Raw genomic sequence first — 16,016 nt, forward strand, 5'->3', positions numbered from 1 at the left:
TTGGGAATCACTGGTCTAATCCAAAGCTCTCATTTTACTGAGGAAACAACTGAGGCCAAGGGAAAGGCAGCACCTTGTCCAAGGTGAGAGGGGAAGTAGCAGAGCCCACATTTAAAGCAGCCCCACGGACTCCTAATCTAGTGGTCAGGGTGCATGAAGGAGAGAAGGGAGTGGGTGTGGGGGGAGTTAACAGAAGTACAGAGGGTCTGATGAAGAAGCCATTAACTCACTGTCCCAACACAGGTCTCTCCAAGGGCTACTTAAAGTTACTTTTAAGATGAGGGCTCACAACTTCCTAGCCGTGTGACCCTGGGCAAGTCACTTAACCCTCACTGCCTAGTCTTACCACTCTTCTGTCTTAGAACCAATAGCAAGTATTGATTCTAAGGCAGAAGTGAGGGTTAAAAAAAAATGAGGGCTCACAGCTAGATGCTCTACTGTTTAAAAAGCTATGAATGATCTCATATGCTTGTGTTAAGGTTAAAATTCTAGAGTCAGTATATTAATTTGTAATTATTTATTAAATGGTGAAAGTACGTTGGACAGACAAAAAGCACTTTGCCCTGGGGTGGTGACCAGTGGCCTGGAGCTCTCTGCTCTCTGCATGTCCCTGTTCACGCCTGCTGTCTGGCTAGAAGAGAGCCCAAACTTCCTTGATCCATAATTTATTACCCCCTGATGCCACTTTTTCTGGGTCTCCCTGGTCGGACAGACTTGACTTCCGTCCGGGTCAGAGGCCGATCTTCCAGCTGCCAGGAGTCCCATGGGACAAAAGGCCAGCATCTTTTGGGATACCACTTGTAAATGCCAGAGGCAAGACTCAGGAGACTCGAACTCTGGCCATCTTTTGGCTCCAAGAAAGGTACCATGTTATAGCAGCAAGAGCCCTGAATCTACTCTCTGATGACTTAGGTTTGAATTCCAGGCTATGAGCTCATGCTGACCATCATGACCTCCATATCATTTTTAAAAAATTTTTATTTTGAATATTTTCCCCATAGTTACATGTTTCATGTTCTTTCCCTCTCCCCCAGCCCCTCAACCCCCCTTAGCTGACACACAATTCCACTGTGTTTTACACGTATCAATGATCAAGATCTAATTCCATATTATTGATAGTTGGACTAGAGTGATTGTTTAGTGTCTACATCCCCAATAATATTCCCATCAGCCCATGTGTTCAAGCAGTTGTTTTTCTTCTGTGTTTCTCCTCCCACAGTTCTTCCTCTGAATGTGGCTAGTTTTCTTTCTCATAAGTCCCTCAGCCTTGCTCTGCATCCTTGCATTGCTGCTAGCAGAGAAGTCCTTTATGTTCGATTCTACCACAGTGTAATGACCTCCATATCATGATTTCTCTGGGATTCAGTTTTCTACTTTGTACTTAGGAATTAGGCATTAGGTGACTCAGAGGATAGAGTACCAGCCAGGCCTGGAGCTGGTTAGCTTTATCTTCTTGGGTTCAAATGTGGCCTCAGATACGTACTAGCTATAGGACCCTGGGCAAGTCACTTCACCCTTGTCTGTCTCAGTTTCCTTATCTGTTCAATGAGCTAGAGAAGAAAATGGCAAACCACTCCAGTATCTGACAAACAAAAGCCCCAAAATGGCATCATGGAGAGTTGGACACAACTGAAATGACTGAACAAAACATGCTTAGAAAAGGGCTGGAATAAATAAGCTCTAAGGCTCCAACATTCAATTCTGTTCAATTTTTCTGCAATGTCATGAAAGAGATATAAGGAGGACAAAGGACTCAACGAGGGCTTTAATACTGTCCCCAAGTAAAGGATGCCATCCACAGCCAAGAAGCTGCCATGCAGGTGGTGAAATAAGGCAACCAGAAGTTTATGAGACCTAAAGTACTCTGTTAACCTTAAAATGCTATGTAAATGTCAGCTGCTATTATTATCCACAGGCCAGATGGAAGGCACATATTCAAGAAGCGCTTGCTGAGCCCCAGCCTAAAGCGAGGCATCTAATAGCATTTATATAGTGCTTTGAGTTTTATAAAGCACTTGCATTTGACTTTCATAACAACCCAGATGAGTTATCTTGGGCAGACAGAGGTTACGTTTTTGCCCAGGGTCACACCACTACCAAGTGTAGGAGGCCAGATTAAAATTCAGGCCTTCCTGCTTCCAAGTCTAGTGTTCAATCCACAGTCCCACCTTGATGCCCCGGATGTGACATATAATAGAAATCGAGTTGACCCGGAGACAGGAAACTGCGTTCAAACTCCTGACTCTATTTACTAGCTTAGGCAAGCTGCTTTGCCTGTCTTGACCTTAGTCTTCACTGGAAATAGTTTTCTCTGGTCCATTGGACCAGCTCAACGTTTCTTATCCTGGGATCTAAGGGGTCAGTAAGAATTGACAAAGTCCATGGATTTGGATGGGAAAAAAATATGACTTTATTTTTACTATGTGCTATATGAAATCTAGCATTTCCTTCCTTCCCTTGTGGTAGAGTGCATCAGTTTCACAACACCCACAAAAAGAATCCGTGACACACACAAAAAGGTCAAGAACCCCTGGCCGAGAACATCTCTAAATTCTCATTTCTATGATGGTATTGCATTGGAATGTTGAGGAACAACGACAGGCTGTCTAAGCCAATGTGGAACCATCCATCTTCTGAGGGGTAGTTCTTTGGGAAACATAGAACAAACTCGGGCTGTGGTGCCACAGTCACTGAGAGCGCTAGTGCCAGTTCTAGGATCCTCAATCAGTGAGGTCTGCTGGCTGGGCAAACCCAGGATCCAGGGCTGGAAGGAAACTTAGTGATTCTCTAGTCCCACACTCTTAATTTACAGATGAGGGAGCCAATGCTGAAGGGGTTCAAATGACTTGCTCAAGGTCATATGGGTAGTAAATTAGCAGAGCAAGGGCAGGAGCCCAGGTCTTTGGACTCCAAATCTAGTGCTATTCCCAGCAGTCAGGAATTGGGAGACCTTTTATAGGAGAAAAGTCCCTTTCAAAAATAGTTAAATAAAGACCTTAAAACAGTTCTTAGAATATAACTGTTTGTAAAGCTACATTTATCATACTATTTTTACAACTGATGCCTCAGATATCTTATGCTTATCTCAGTTATTCAAGTGTATATCTTTATATTATTTTATCCAATTCAATCCAAACAAAAGAAATACTTCAAGTACTCCTAATTGCCTCCAGGTAGCTCCTTATTATTCTAGACATACCTCCCTCTATTCCTCTGCGTCTTTCTGAGTCATTGCAGCCAGAAAGTTCATCCCTTTGCTGCTAATCTTTCTGGGAAATTTAGCTAGATGGTTCCTTATGTTTGGTTCCTCCAGTGAAGACAGTCTTTCCTTCCAGGTTGCCTCTTCAGTATGTTCACATCTTAGCTGGTATAACCTTTGAACATTCAGTCTAAGAATCAGATCATCTTCCAAGCAGGAAAGTTTTCTCAGAGAGAATCTACTTTTACTCATACTCAACTCAGTATTCCCTTGACACCCTAGAGCAGTGATGGTGAACCTTTTAGAGATCCAGTGCCCAAACTGCACCCTCATGCAGCATGTGAGCCCCCCACCTTACCCCAGCCAGAGGAAGGAGGAAGCACTCCTATTGGGCAGAGGGGTGGGTGATAGGAGAAATGTCCTCAGGCACACATGGAGATGGGGAGAGGAGCAGCCCATTCCGGCCCCTGTGCCATAGGTTTGCCAACATGGCCCTAGAGTCTCCAGAATCCCCAACTAGACAGCCCCTTGTATACCACCATCTCTTGAAGCAGTCTATGTCACTTGGGGATAGCTAGATCTGCCACTTACCAGCTTCCATTTTCTATGGAGGACTTACAAGATGACAAGATAAGGGTCACCACCACACCAGCTGACACTGAAGGACTTTCCCCATTTAATGTCCCCAGAAGTCCCTTTCTTGTTGGAATACACATGTGACTCGGGCACTGGAGGGAAGGCCTCCAAGGAGCTCCTTAGCACTGGTAACATGAGTTTACCAAGTTAGCTGTCATCTTTGGAAGAAGGGAGACAGCGTGGTGTGTGAGATGTGATGAGGGGAGAAAGTAGAAGCTGGAGAAAGAACACAAGGGGAGAAGTTTGGCAGGCATCTGTTTGGGAATGCAAATAGGGGGAGGGAATAAGCATTTATTAAGCACTTAGCATATGCCAGGTATTGTACTAAGTGCTCATTTTATCTTCGTAGCAACCCGGGGGGTTAGATGCTATTATTATCTCCATTTTCTGGTTGAAGAAACCGAGGCAGATAGAGGCCACTAAGTGATTTGCCCGGGGTCACATCACTAGGAAGTTTTTGAAGCTAGATTTTAACTCACATTGGACACACTATTCCCTGAACCACCCAGCTGTCTTTAACTGACTGGGGTGTGTGTTCCAAGCTTTGCTTAATGGGAGCAATGACTAAGGACTAGAACTTAAGGAAAGAAAGACAGAGTTCCAGGCCTGAAGTTTCGCTGCCTTTAAAGAACCCAGCTGAAAACTCACTTTTATTTTGGCTATAAAGAACCTTAGGTGTGTACTTTAAAGCTCATTCTTTCATTTTCCAAATTGCATTAAGCACCTACTATGTGCCAGGCATTGTGCTGGGTATGGGGAAAAAAAAGGAAATAGTCCTTATCCTTAGGTTTACATTCCTTTGAGAAGGTCGAGGAGGCAGTGAGGAGGGGGAAGAGAACAATATGTACTTAGAAAATGAAATCTATGCAGATCAAAGCGTACTATCTTCCACTTTATTTCCTTCATGAGTATTTTTATTGTATGTGTGATATGCATCTTCTGTCACAGCATGAGCAATATGGAAATGTGTATTGCATGAAAGCACTGGTATAACCTATATCAGACTATTTATCATGGTGGGGGTGGGGAGAGGAAGAGGATCAGAGTAGAAAATGTCAGAAAACAATCATCAAAGATTGTTTTAAGGGGCAGCTAGGTGGCTCAGTGGATGGAGAGTCAGGCCCAGAGACGGAAGGTCCTGGGTTCAAATTTGGTCTGATACTTCCTAGCTGTGTCATCCTGGGCAAGTCATTTAACCCCCACTGCCAAGTCTTTACCACTCTTCTGCCTTGGAACCAATACATAGTATTGATTCTAAGGGGGAAGGTAAGGGTTTAAAAAAAATTGTTTCTACATGTAATTGGAAAAATAAAAGAAAAAAGTAAGAAAAAAAAAAGAAAATGAAATCTAAAATAAATATGAAGTAGTTTCTGAAGGGAGGTAGGATTCCTGCAGGAGATAGCACTTGAGTTAAGATTGAGATAGAGCTCTAAGAGGCAGAGGTGAGGAAGAAGCAAATGCATTCCAGGCATAGGGGACAGCCTGCTCTAGAGGAACAGAGGTAGGAGAGAGAATACCTTGTCTTAGGAACAAAAGGCAGGTCAGTTTAACTAGAGAGTGGAAAACAAGAAGAAAAGCAAAGTAGAAAAAACCTGGAAAGGACTGAGTCAGGCTGTGAAGGGCTTCAAATGTCAAACATAAGCGAGTTGTTAGCAATCCTTACCCTAGTTTTTCTAGCTAGACCTGTCTCTCCAGTCATCACTATCAGAAACATCAACTTTTGGACTTCTGGAAGAACTATAAAGACCTCCATGAACTGATGTGGAGTGAAGTAAGCAGAACCAGGAGAACATTGTATACAGGAACTGAAACATTATGGGACCATCAAATGTAACTGACTTTGCTACTAAAAGCAATGCAATTCTGAGGGACTTATGAGAAAGAACACTAGCCACATCCAGAGAAAGAACTGTGGGGGCAGAAATGCAGAAGAAAAGCACTTGTTTATATGGGTATAGGATTGGGGGTTTTGGTTTAAAAAAATTATTTTTTTTAAGGCAATGGGGGTTAAGTGACTTACCCAGTGTCATACAGCTAAGAAGTATTTGAGGTCAGATTTGAACCTAGGACCTCCAGTCTCTAGGCCTGGCTCTCAATCCACTGAGCTACCCAGCTGCCCCCAGGGGTTTTGGTTTTTAAAAGATTGCTCTATTGCAAAAATGAATAATATGGAAATAGGATTTGTATGATAATATACATATAATCCAGTGGAATTGCTTGTCAGCTCAGGGAGAGAGGAGGGAACAGGGGAGGAAAAGAACATGAATCAAGCATAAGGGAAAAAATCCCCATCATCTTAAAAAAAATTGGTCATAATGGAATTTATCACTATCACCATTCAGAAATTTCAGTCCCCTATTCAGAAATATCTTCAAAACCCAGAGATTACATGTATTCATGGAAGTTTTAAGATAAACACCTAATACTTACATTTGTATTGAGCTTTTAACATTTTCAAGGTAGTTTCATATCTCTTCTCTCATGTGATAATTGTAACTCTAGGAGGGATGGAGGACAAGTATAATTACCTACATAATATAATTAGGAACATATTTATAAAGTACTATAGGACTCACAAAGGATTTTCTTGAGCTTCAGAAGTTAGATTAATGGCAGAACTGACACAGAATACCCATGTGATTCACAACCACCATCTTATTTGACATACGTAACAATCTTGTTATGCCCCCATTTTCCATAAAAGGAAACTGAAGGCGAGAGGAAAGTGACTTGTCCAAGATCACCCAGCTAGCAAGTATTGACTCCCAGTAGATTTTCTATATAAGACCATAGAGTGTTCCAGTTCTTCCATTTCATTTTTATAGACTTGCTCTCCTGCTCTGCAGTTGTTTTTCTTGTTCCTTCCCTGCCCCACTCTTCTACTCACCCTTCCTGTATTCTACCTAGGTAGTAACAGATCCTATTCAGTGTCAGTTCTGCTATTAATCTATTTAATTTCTGAAGCTCAAGACAATGGATTCTTTTAGCACAAAGTTCTCTATCTTTCTATTTCATTTATATCCTTTCAGTGTCATTTCCTCAATTCCAAAAGCTCTTAAACAACAAGGATGCAATTTAATTAATCCCTTAAGAAACCTAGTGAATTAGAAGCAGAATGAGATATGTATGACTAAAACTCATTAGACACAAATAGGTAATCCAGTTGTCTGGGAGGATGCCCAGACCACCCATGTCTTCATTCCTCTCCTGCATGCACTTGACTTTCCTCCTGGTCTTAATAACAGAAGCCTACCTCTCTAGGTTGTGAGGATCAAATGAGATATTTGTGAAGTGCATAGCACAGTGCCTGGCACATAGTAGGAACTTACTTAAGACATGCTTATTCCATTCCTCTTCCCTTTTCTTCTTGGCCCTGGAAAATCACTCTGGGACCTCCGGACCTCCCACACTCAAACTACACTCAGTAACTGCAGCCTCTCCCTCTCATTGGCTCCCACAACTTCCACCTTAAGGAGGATGCCAAGGCCAGTCACACCTTTGTTCCTCTCCAGACTGTATTCCTGACTCTGATTCACTCTCAAATGTCCCCACACAGAGTAATTTCATCTCTCCTCCCCCTTTAGCTCCCTTTTATGTTACCATTCCCCACTAGAATGGAAGCTCCAGGAGGCCAGGGAAGGTTTTTTTTTTTCTTTCTGCTTGTTTGTATTCCCAGCATTTAGCACAAGGCCTGGCACTTCGTAAACTTGCAGACCTGATGATGTTAAGTGGCCCAAAGACAAGGTGTAAAAATGGCTGCTGCTTTGGCTCCTTATCCATGATGCCTTCTGTGGTCAATAGCCTTAAATGCACAGAACTTGGTGATTTTCTCTCTCATGCACTTAGAGCATCGGGGGAGCTAGGTGGCTCCATGCTTAGATTCATCTTCCTGACTTTGAATCTGACTCAGATACTGGCTGTGCGACTCTGGGCAAGTCACTTCACCCTGTTTGCTTCAGTTTCTTCATCTGTCAAATAAGCTGGAGAAGGAAATGGCAAACCACTCCAGCATATTTGCCAAGAAGAGTTGGAGATGAATGAAAAGACTGAACAATGCACTCTTCATGTAATTCTTTGAATTATACCTATTGATGCTTTGTCTCCCATTAGATCATAAACTCCTGAGGGTAGGTAGGGTGGCAAAGGGGGCAGAGGGCTGTGCATCTAGGCAGAAAGAGCCGGGTTCAAATCCTATCTCGACCCTTTAGGGGCTGTGACCAAGGGACTGACCAAGCCTCAGATCCTTCCTCTATGAAATGGGGATAACGATATGTGTAGCACATGCAACCTCCCAGGGTTATTGTAAGGCTTAAATGATTACAGACCTTAAGGAGTTATGTGAACAACTCACTCCAGGCCTAGCCGGAGTGCTCAGCACAAAGGGAGTACTGAATAAATGTGGGTTGTATTAACAAAGGACACGAGAAAACATTTGACTTCTTGGTTCTACTTTTTTTTTTTTAACCTTTATTTTCTGTCTTGGTAACAACTCTAAGGCAGAAGGATAAGGACTAGGCAAACAGTGACTTGCCCAGGGTCACACAGCTGCGAAGGGTCTGAGGTCATGTTTGAACCCTGGTCTTCCTGATTCTAGGCTTGGCCCTCTCTGCACTGTGCCACCTCGCTGCCCCCCTGGCACCACCATTAAGGGTCCTCTAGTGACGTATATTCATCACGTCTTTAGAAATGTCATGTAGATTCCAAAACAAACGCTAGCTCAGGTGTCCAGATGATGGCGGTGGCACACGGAGCATAGGGATGCTGAGGCTGTATCTAAGTGCTTTCATTCTTTAAGGATGGCTTCATGGAAAGCTCGTTACTATTGATATGGTTTCTAAACGGCACTTTTTCATCCCTTTCTTAGATTAAGAAACGGGAGGAATTCACGACCAAACCCCACCCCTTCTCCCATGTATTATTTACGCAGCATACTTTGGATTTCAGGCTACGCATAAACAATGATCAAAAGCCAAAAGAAACAGCACACATTTCTTACCAGTTCAGCCTTACTAAGCAGTTACAATTTTAAGAATATTAAAAAGGTCTTTTTTTTTTTTTTAATGGTAGCAATATAGCCAGGCATCTTGGATCTATTACAGGGGAACCCTAACCAAAGTTTTATGTCAGGGACTCCCTTTGGTAGGCAGTCTGGAGAAGCTTATGGCCCCCTTTTCAGAATTATGTTTTGTTTTTTTTTAAACCCTTAACTTTTGTCTTAGAATCAATACCATGTATTGGTTCCAAGGCAGAAGAATGGTAAGGTGTAGGCAATGGGGGTTAAGTGACCTGCTAAGGGTCACAGAGCTGGCAAGTGTCTGAGGCAAGATTTGAACCCAGGGTCTCCTGTCTCTAGGGTTGGCTCTCAATCCACTGACCCACCTAGTAGCCCTCAGAATTGTGTTTTTATTTATTTATTTTTAAAAACCCTTACCTTCCATCTTAGACTCAATACTATGTATTGGCTCCAAGGCAGAAGAGTGGTAAGGGTAGGCAGTGGGGGTTAAGTGACTTGCCCAGGGTCACACAGCTGGGAAGTGTCTTGAGGCCAAATTTGAACCCAGGACCTCCCCTCTCTAGGTCTAGCTTTCAATCACTAGCTCTAGAATCACATGGACACGGGTTCACATTTCATCTATGATACTTACCTTAAGCAAGTCACACAGTGTCTGTTTCATCTGTAAAAGGAAGTTATTGGTCTGCATGGCCACTAAGGTTGATTTCAAATTAAAATCTATGATCCTGTTTTTGATCTCCCTGGCTTTGGAATCAGTACATATTTGTGTCATAAAAGGAATTTGGAAGGACTCCTTTGCTTATCATATCAAATAATTTGTATAGTATTGGGATTAGTTGCTCTTTGAATGTCTGATAGAATTCACTTGTGAATCCATCAGGCCCTGGCGATTTTTTCTTAGGGAGTTCTTTGATGGCTTGTTCAATTTCTTTTTCTGATATGGGATTATTTAGGTATTCTATTTCTTCTGCTGTTAATCTAGGCAGTTTATATTTTTGTAAATATTCATCCATATCTCCTAAATTGTTATATTTATTGCCATATAGTTGGGCGAAATAGTTTTTAATGATTGCCTTAATTTCCCCTTCATTAGAGGTGAGGTCTCCCTTTTCATCTTTGATACTGTCAATTTGGCTTTCTTCTTTCCTTTTTTTATTAGATTGACCAGTACTTTGTCTATTTTATCTGTTTTTTCAAAATACCAGCTTCTAGTCTTATTTATTAATTCAATAGTTCTTTTACTTTCGATTTTATTAATTTCTCCCTTGATTTTTAGTATTTCTAATTTAGTTTTCATCTGGGGATTTTTAATTTGCTCACTTTCTAATTTTTTGAGTTGCATGCCCAATTCATTAATCTCTGCCCTTCTTAATTTGTTAATATATGCACTCAAGGATATAAATTTCCCCTTGAGTACTGCCTTGGCTGCATCCCACAGAGTTTGGTAGGATGCCTCATCGTTGTCATTCTCTTCAATGAAATTGTTGATTGTTTCTATGATTTCTTCTTTGACTAAGTGGTTTTGGAGAATCATATTATTTAATTTCCAATTAGTTTTTGATTTGCCTGTCCAGGTACCCTTACTAATTATTATTTTTATTGAATTATGATCTGAGAAGGTTACATTTATTATTTCTGCTCTTTTGCATTTGTTTGCAATGGTTCTATGCCCTATTACATGGTCAATCTTTGTGAATGTACCATGTGCAGCTGAAAAGAAGGTGTATTCCTTTTTGCCCCTATTTATTTTTCTCCACATATCAATTAAATCTAATTTTTCTAGGACTTCATTCACCTCTCTTACCTCTTTCTTATTTATTTTTTGGTTTGATTTATCTAGATCTGAAAGAGGAATATTTAGATCTCCCACTATTATGGTTTTACTATCTATTTCCTTCTTGAGCTCTGCCAGTTTCTCCTTTATGAATTTGGATGCTATGCCACTTGATGCATACATATTGAGCAGTGTTATTTCCTCATTGTTTATACTGCCTTTAATCAGGATGTAATGACCTTCCCTGTCTTTTTTAATCATATCTATTTTTACTTTGGCTTTGTCAGAAATCACAATTGCCACTCCTGCCTTCTTTTTCTCATTTGATGCTCAAAAGATTTTGCTCAAGCCCTTAACCTTATACTTGTGTACGTCCACCCGCCTCATATGTGTTTCTTATAGACAACATATTGTAGGGTTTTGGTTTCTAATCCACTCTGCTATTTGCTTCCGTTTTATGAGTGAGTTTATCCCATTCACATTCAGAGTTATAATTATCAGTTGTGCATTTGCTGACATTTTTGTATTCTCCCCTATTCCTACCCCTTCTTAAACTATTTCCTTTTAAACCAGAGGTTTGCTATTGAGACCCTATCCCTTATCCCCTCCCTTGATTAACTTCCCTTTCTACCCCCTCCCTTGTTATTCCCCTCTTTTTATTTTTAAAGGCCTAATAAATTCCCTCCCCCTTCTTCTCCCCTCCCTTTTTTGACCTCCCCACTCCCATGCTCCCCTTGATTTATCCCTTCTGACTTTCTCAGTAGGGTTAGAGTTTTATATCCCAATGGATAGTATAGCTACTCTTCCCTCTCCGGGTTGATTACACTGAGAGTAAGGTTTAAATATTACCTCTTAATGCTCTCTTCCTCTCCTTCTTATAATAGTATTTGTCCCCTCTCCTTCCCATGCCCTCTTTGTGTGTAATATAATATCCTATTTTTCTTATTCTCTCAAGTTTCTCTTGGTGTCCCCTACTATTCCCCCCTCTTTTCCACCCCCCATGTCATCTTAGACCATTTAGTATTCCACCCTCTCCCTATGAATTATTCTTCTGATTACTATAATAGTGAATACTATTCTAGTGAATAGAGTTCACTACAGAGAATTATACATAGCATTTCTCCACATAGGAATACAGATAATTAGATCTTACTGAGGCCCTAGTAAATTGGCTAAAATGAAAGAAGGGGAGAGTAATGAATGTTGGAGGGGATGTGGCAAAATTGGGACATTAATGCATTGCTGGTGGAGTTGTGAACTGATCCAGCCATTCTGGCTGGCAATTTGGAACTATGCTCAAAGGGCTATAAAAGAATGCCTGCCCTTTGATCCAGCCATAGCATTGCTGGGTTTGTACCCCAAAGAGATCATAGATAAACAGACTTGTACGAAAATATTTATAGCTGCACTTTTTGTGGTGGCAAAAAACTGGAAAAGGAGGGTATGTCCTTCAATTGGGGAATGGCTGAACAAATTGTGGTATATGCGGGTGATGGAATACTATTGTGCTCAAAGGAATAATAAACTAGAGGAGTTCCAGGTGAACTGGAAAGACCTCCAGGAACTGATGCAGAGGGAAAGGAGCAGAGCCAGAAGAACATTGTACACAGAGACTGATATACTGTGGTAAAATTCGAATGCAATGGACTTCTGTACCAGCAGCAATGCAATGACCCAGGACAGCTCTGAGGGACTTATGGTAAAGAATGCTACCCACATTCAGAGGAAGGACTGCAGGAGAGGAAACATATAAGAAAAACAACTGCTTGAACGCATGGGTTGAGGTGGACATGATTGGGGATGTAGACTTGAAACTACCACACCAATGCAACTAACAACAATTTGGAAACAGGCCCTGAACAAGGACACATGATAAAACCAGTGGAAATGGGCATTGGCTATGGGGGGGAGTGTGGGGGGTGAAGGGGAAAGTAGGAGCATGAATCATGTAACTATGTTAAAAACGAATATTAATAAATGCTTAAAAAAATAAAAAAAAAAGCAGCCCACCCAGATCACAGTGACTTAAACTGGTCTTACAGAATATAAAATGAAGCTTATATGTCCCTACTCTAGATAAAAAGGTGAGAGGACAAGTATGGAATGCAGCATATTTTATCATGCTTGATTGTTTGTGAACTAGTTTTGCTAAAGTGTTGTTCTTTGTTATAGTTCAGTTTTCAGTGGTGATGGTTTTCTGGGAAATGACTATGATGTAAAAAGCACAATGTGTTAATAATAATTAAACCAAATGAAATGTTATTTCATTGATGAGACTAAGGTAGGGGTTTTAATCTTTTCTTTTGGCAATTTGTTAAAGCCTAACTCTGAAATGATAATCATATATAAAATTTAGAATCATAAAATTTTAAAATTGTTTTAAATACATAGGATTTATTATAATACACAGGATTATATTTAAATTATAATTATGTTAATTATAATTTATGTTTATAAATCTCTATTTTATTTATACATTTATAATTTATGTAGTTACATAAAATTATAACATATAGGATTACAATGGAAACCAATTATGTTGAAATATAATTATCAAAATATAAAAAAAAAATCTATGATCCTGTAACACATTAGCAGAAGCTGATTTAGCCCTTTTCGAATTCCTCATAAAATTAAACTTGCTTTCAAAATAACATCCTCTATCGCTATTCGAAGTTTGTTCAGAGGGCAGCTGGGTAGCTCAGTGGATGGAGAGCCAGGCCTAGAGAAGGGAGTTCTGGGGTCAAATCTGGCCTCAGATACTTCCTAGCTGTGTGACCCTGGGCAAGTCACTTAACCCCCATTGCCTAGTCCTTACCACTCTTCTGTCTTGGAACCAATACATAGTATTGATTCTAAGGCAGAAGGTAAAGGTTTTTTAAAAAGTCTACTCAATAAAAATATTACGGTAGTACTTACTGTTCCTTCAAAGTTGTGGTATAGACCAATAACTATTGCCTATTCTCAAAAAAAGATCAGGATGGCATAAAATCAATTAACTATTAGAAATGGAAGGAATCCTAGAAGTCATCCTTCAATTTGCAGAAGAAAGTGAAGTAACCCTAAGATAGCTGTTTACCTCAGTTTCCTTGACTCTAAAATGGGACAATAACAATACCTCCCTTCCAGGGCTATTGTGAAGATCAAATGAGATAATATTTATAAGTGCTAAGTGCAGTGTCTGGCCTGAAGCAAGCACTTAAGATATACTTGTTTTGTTCTTTCCTAAAACTGAGGTTTCCAAACTTGATTTAATAACATCTCTCTTTAAAAAAATTATACTCCTCCCACTTTTCATGATAAAATCTACATAATACATTTATTAGCTGGGATGTTGTCTAAAAAGATAATCTATTGCAATTTTTTGCAACACAAACATCAAACATAGAATGTTAAGAACTATTTAATAAAATCATATAATTTTCATATTTATAAACAGTACAAATAATGGGCAGATGATAATCATTTTAATATGCTGAACTAGCTTTTCAGCACCAAGTTTCTCAAAATCTGGTGTGTTTCCAATATTTAATTGAGATTGAGAGGGTCCTTGTAATACAGAAGAACACTGCTCCCCACAAATGGGGAAAATACATGGCTATATTTGTATTGTTTGATAGACATAGCACTTTTTAATCATCCATAGCCAAAATGTAGTATCTTTAATTTCAAATACTTGTTCCAATGAATACAAAATAAATGCATTTACACATTCTGATGGAATAAAGCCTGATGTATTGTACTGTCCTTGGCAAATGTATTCCTTATTCATTCATATTTGGAAATATTTTGGTTTTTGTTTTTAAAGAAAATGAGAATTGTTTCTAATTGGTCTGATGACTAAGGCTTTCTTTGATCCTGTTTCATTTGTAGGGCAGCTACTTTAAAAATTAGCAAATATTGAGGGCAGTGAGGTGGCTCAGGATTGAAAGCCAGGCCTAGCGAGAGACAGGAGGGCCTGAGTTCAAATTTGACCTTGGACATTTCTTAGCTGTGTGACCCTGGGGAAGTTACTTAACCCTGATTGCCCAGCCCTTACCGCTCTTCTGCCTTGAAACCAATACATTATTATTTATTCTAAGGCAGAAAGTAAGGGTTTAAAAATATTAGAAAATATCTAAAACTATTATTTTGTAAATTTGCTATCTAAGATGTAGCCCTAACTTTTTCCTAAATGAAATTTTTTTTCTTTCTTGATCAGAGTATGAATTTGGGATTCTTGTTCTAATTTAGTGTACTCAGCTAAAAAAAAAAAAAAGACCTGATAATTCCCTAAATTCACAAATTCAAGAGGAAACTTCTATTAGAATAACTATTTTGTCTAAGAAAAATGTCAAATTATTTTAGCTCAAACATCCTTTGAATTATTTTGGTATAACAAAAAAAAAAACCACCATGTTTTTAGAAGTTCTTTGTGCTGTTTTAATACTGTCTCAATTTTGTGTAATTTTCCTTTTAAGAGACTATTTTTTTCAAAGCTTTAATTCTCATAAAACGTGACAAATTATGGAGCTCCAAAAACCTATTATATTGAAGTTTTCTCTTGATGTTACATTGCTATCAGTAGATTGCGATGTAACAAATCTTCACTAAAAGTAATTGCAACTTTTCATACTCATATTATTGAATATCTTTAACTGTATCTATGACTTTTACTTGTAATATAAAATGAGAACTTAGTTTCTCAATTAGTTAATTGCTAATATTCAGACATATAGATAATTATTTTCCACATTATCTGCAGGTTTCATTTGAAGCTGTTTTGGCATTGGACTAGCCAAGAGTTGTTTTGACCATATCAAAAGCTGTAGGCAGGTAATAACAACATCTCTTCTACTGCATGGGGCTACTGCATGTAATCTTATAAGTAACCTTATATAATACGAACAATTCATTTAATGCTAAGGACATGGTTATTGATAAAACTCTCTTTCTCCTCATTAAAAAAGACTCTTTTTTTTTTCTGGAAAAATTATTGGGTTGTTTTTTTTTTGGCACTGATCACAGGAACTTTTAATCTTATTTAAATTGATTAGGTTTCATATAATTGGCAGCCAAAGCATTAATACAAAGTAAATAGCTTTTTCTCCTCTTCCAGTAATATGCAAATACCAATGATAAATATGAGGGACTGTATTTTCTGGATTGGTGCTTTTTACTTTATGTATTTACACTACTTATACTATTTTGAACTGCTTGTTCTAGTTTTGATTTTTTTCAAGTTAATTCTCTAGGTTTCATTAGGCATATTATTTCATTTAAAAATAAGAGATAATAAAAATTTAAGGGAATGTTAAATTTAATTGTTGAGAATTTCAAATGCTTACCTATAATTCTTTTTTAATTATTTCAATTTTTAAGTTGGAGTCTTTTTAGAAACCAGCTTATTAATC

Source organism: Gracilinanus agilis, chromosome 3 (genome assembly GCF_016433145.1).
Source record: "Gracilinanus agilis isolate LMUSP501 chromosome 3, AgileGrace, whole genome shotgun sequence".
NCBI classification, from domain to species: domain Eukaryota; kingdom Metazoa; phylum Chordata; class Mammalia; order Didelphimorphia; family Didelphidae; genus Gracilinanus; species Gracilinanus agilis.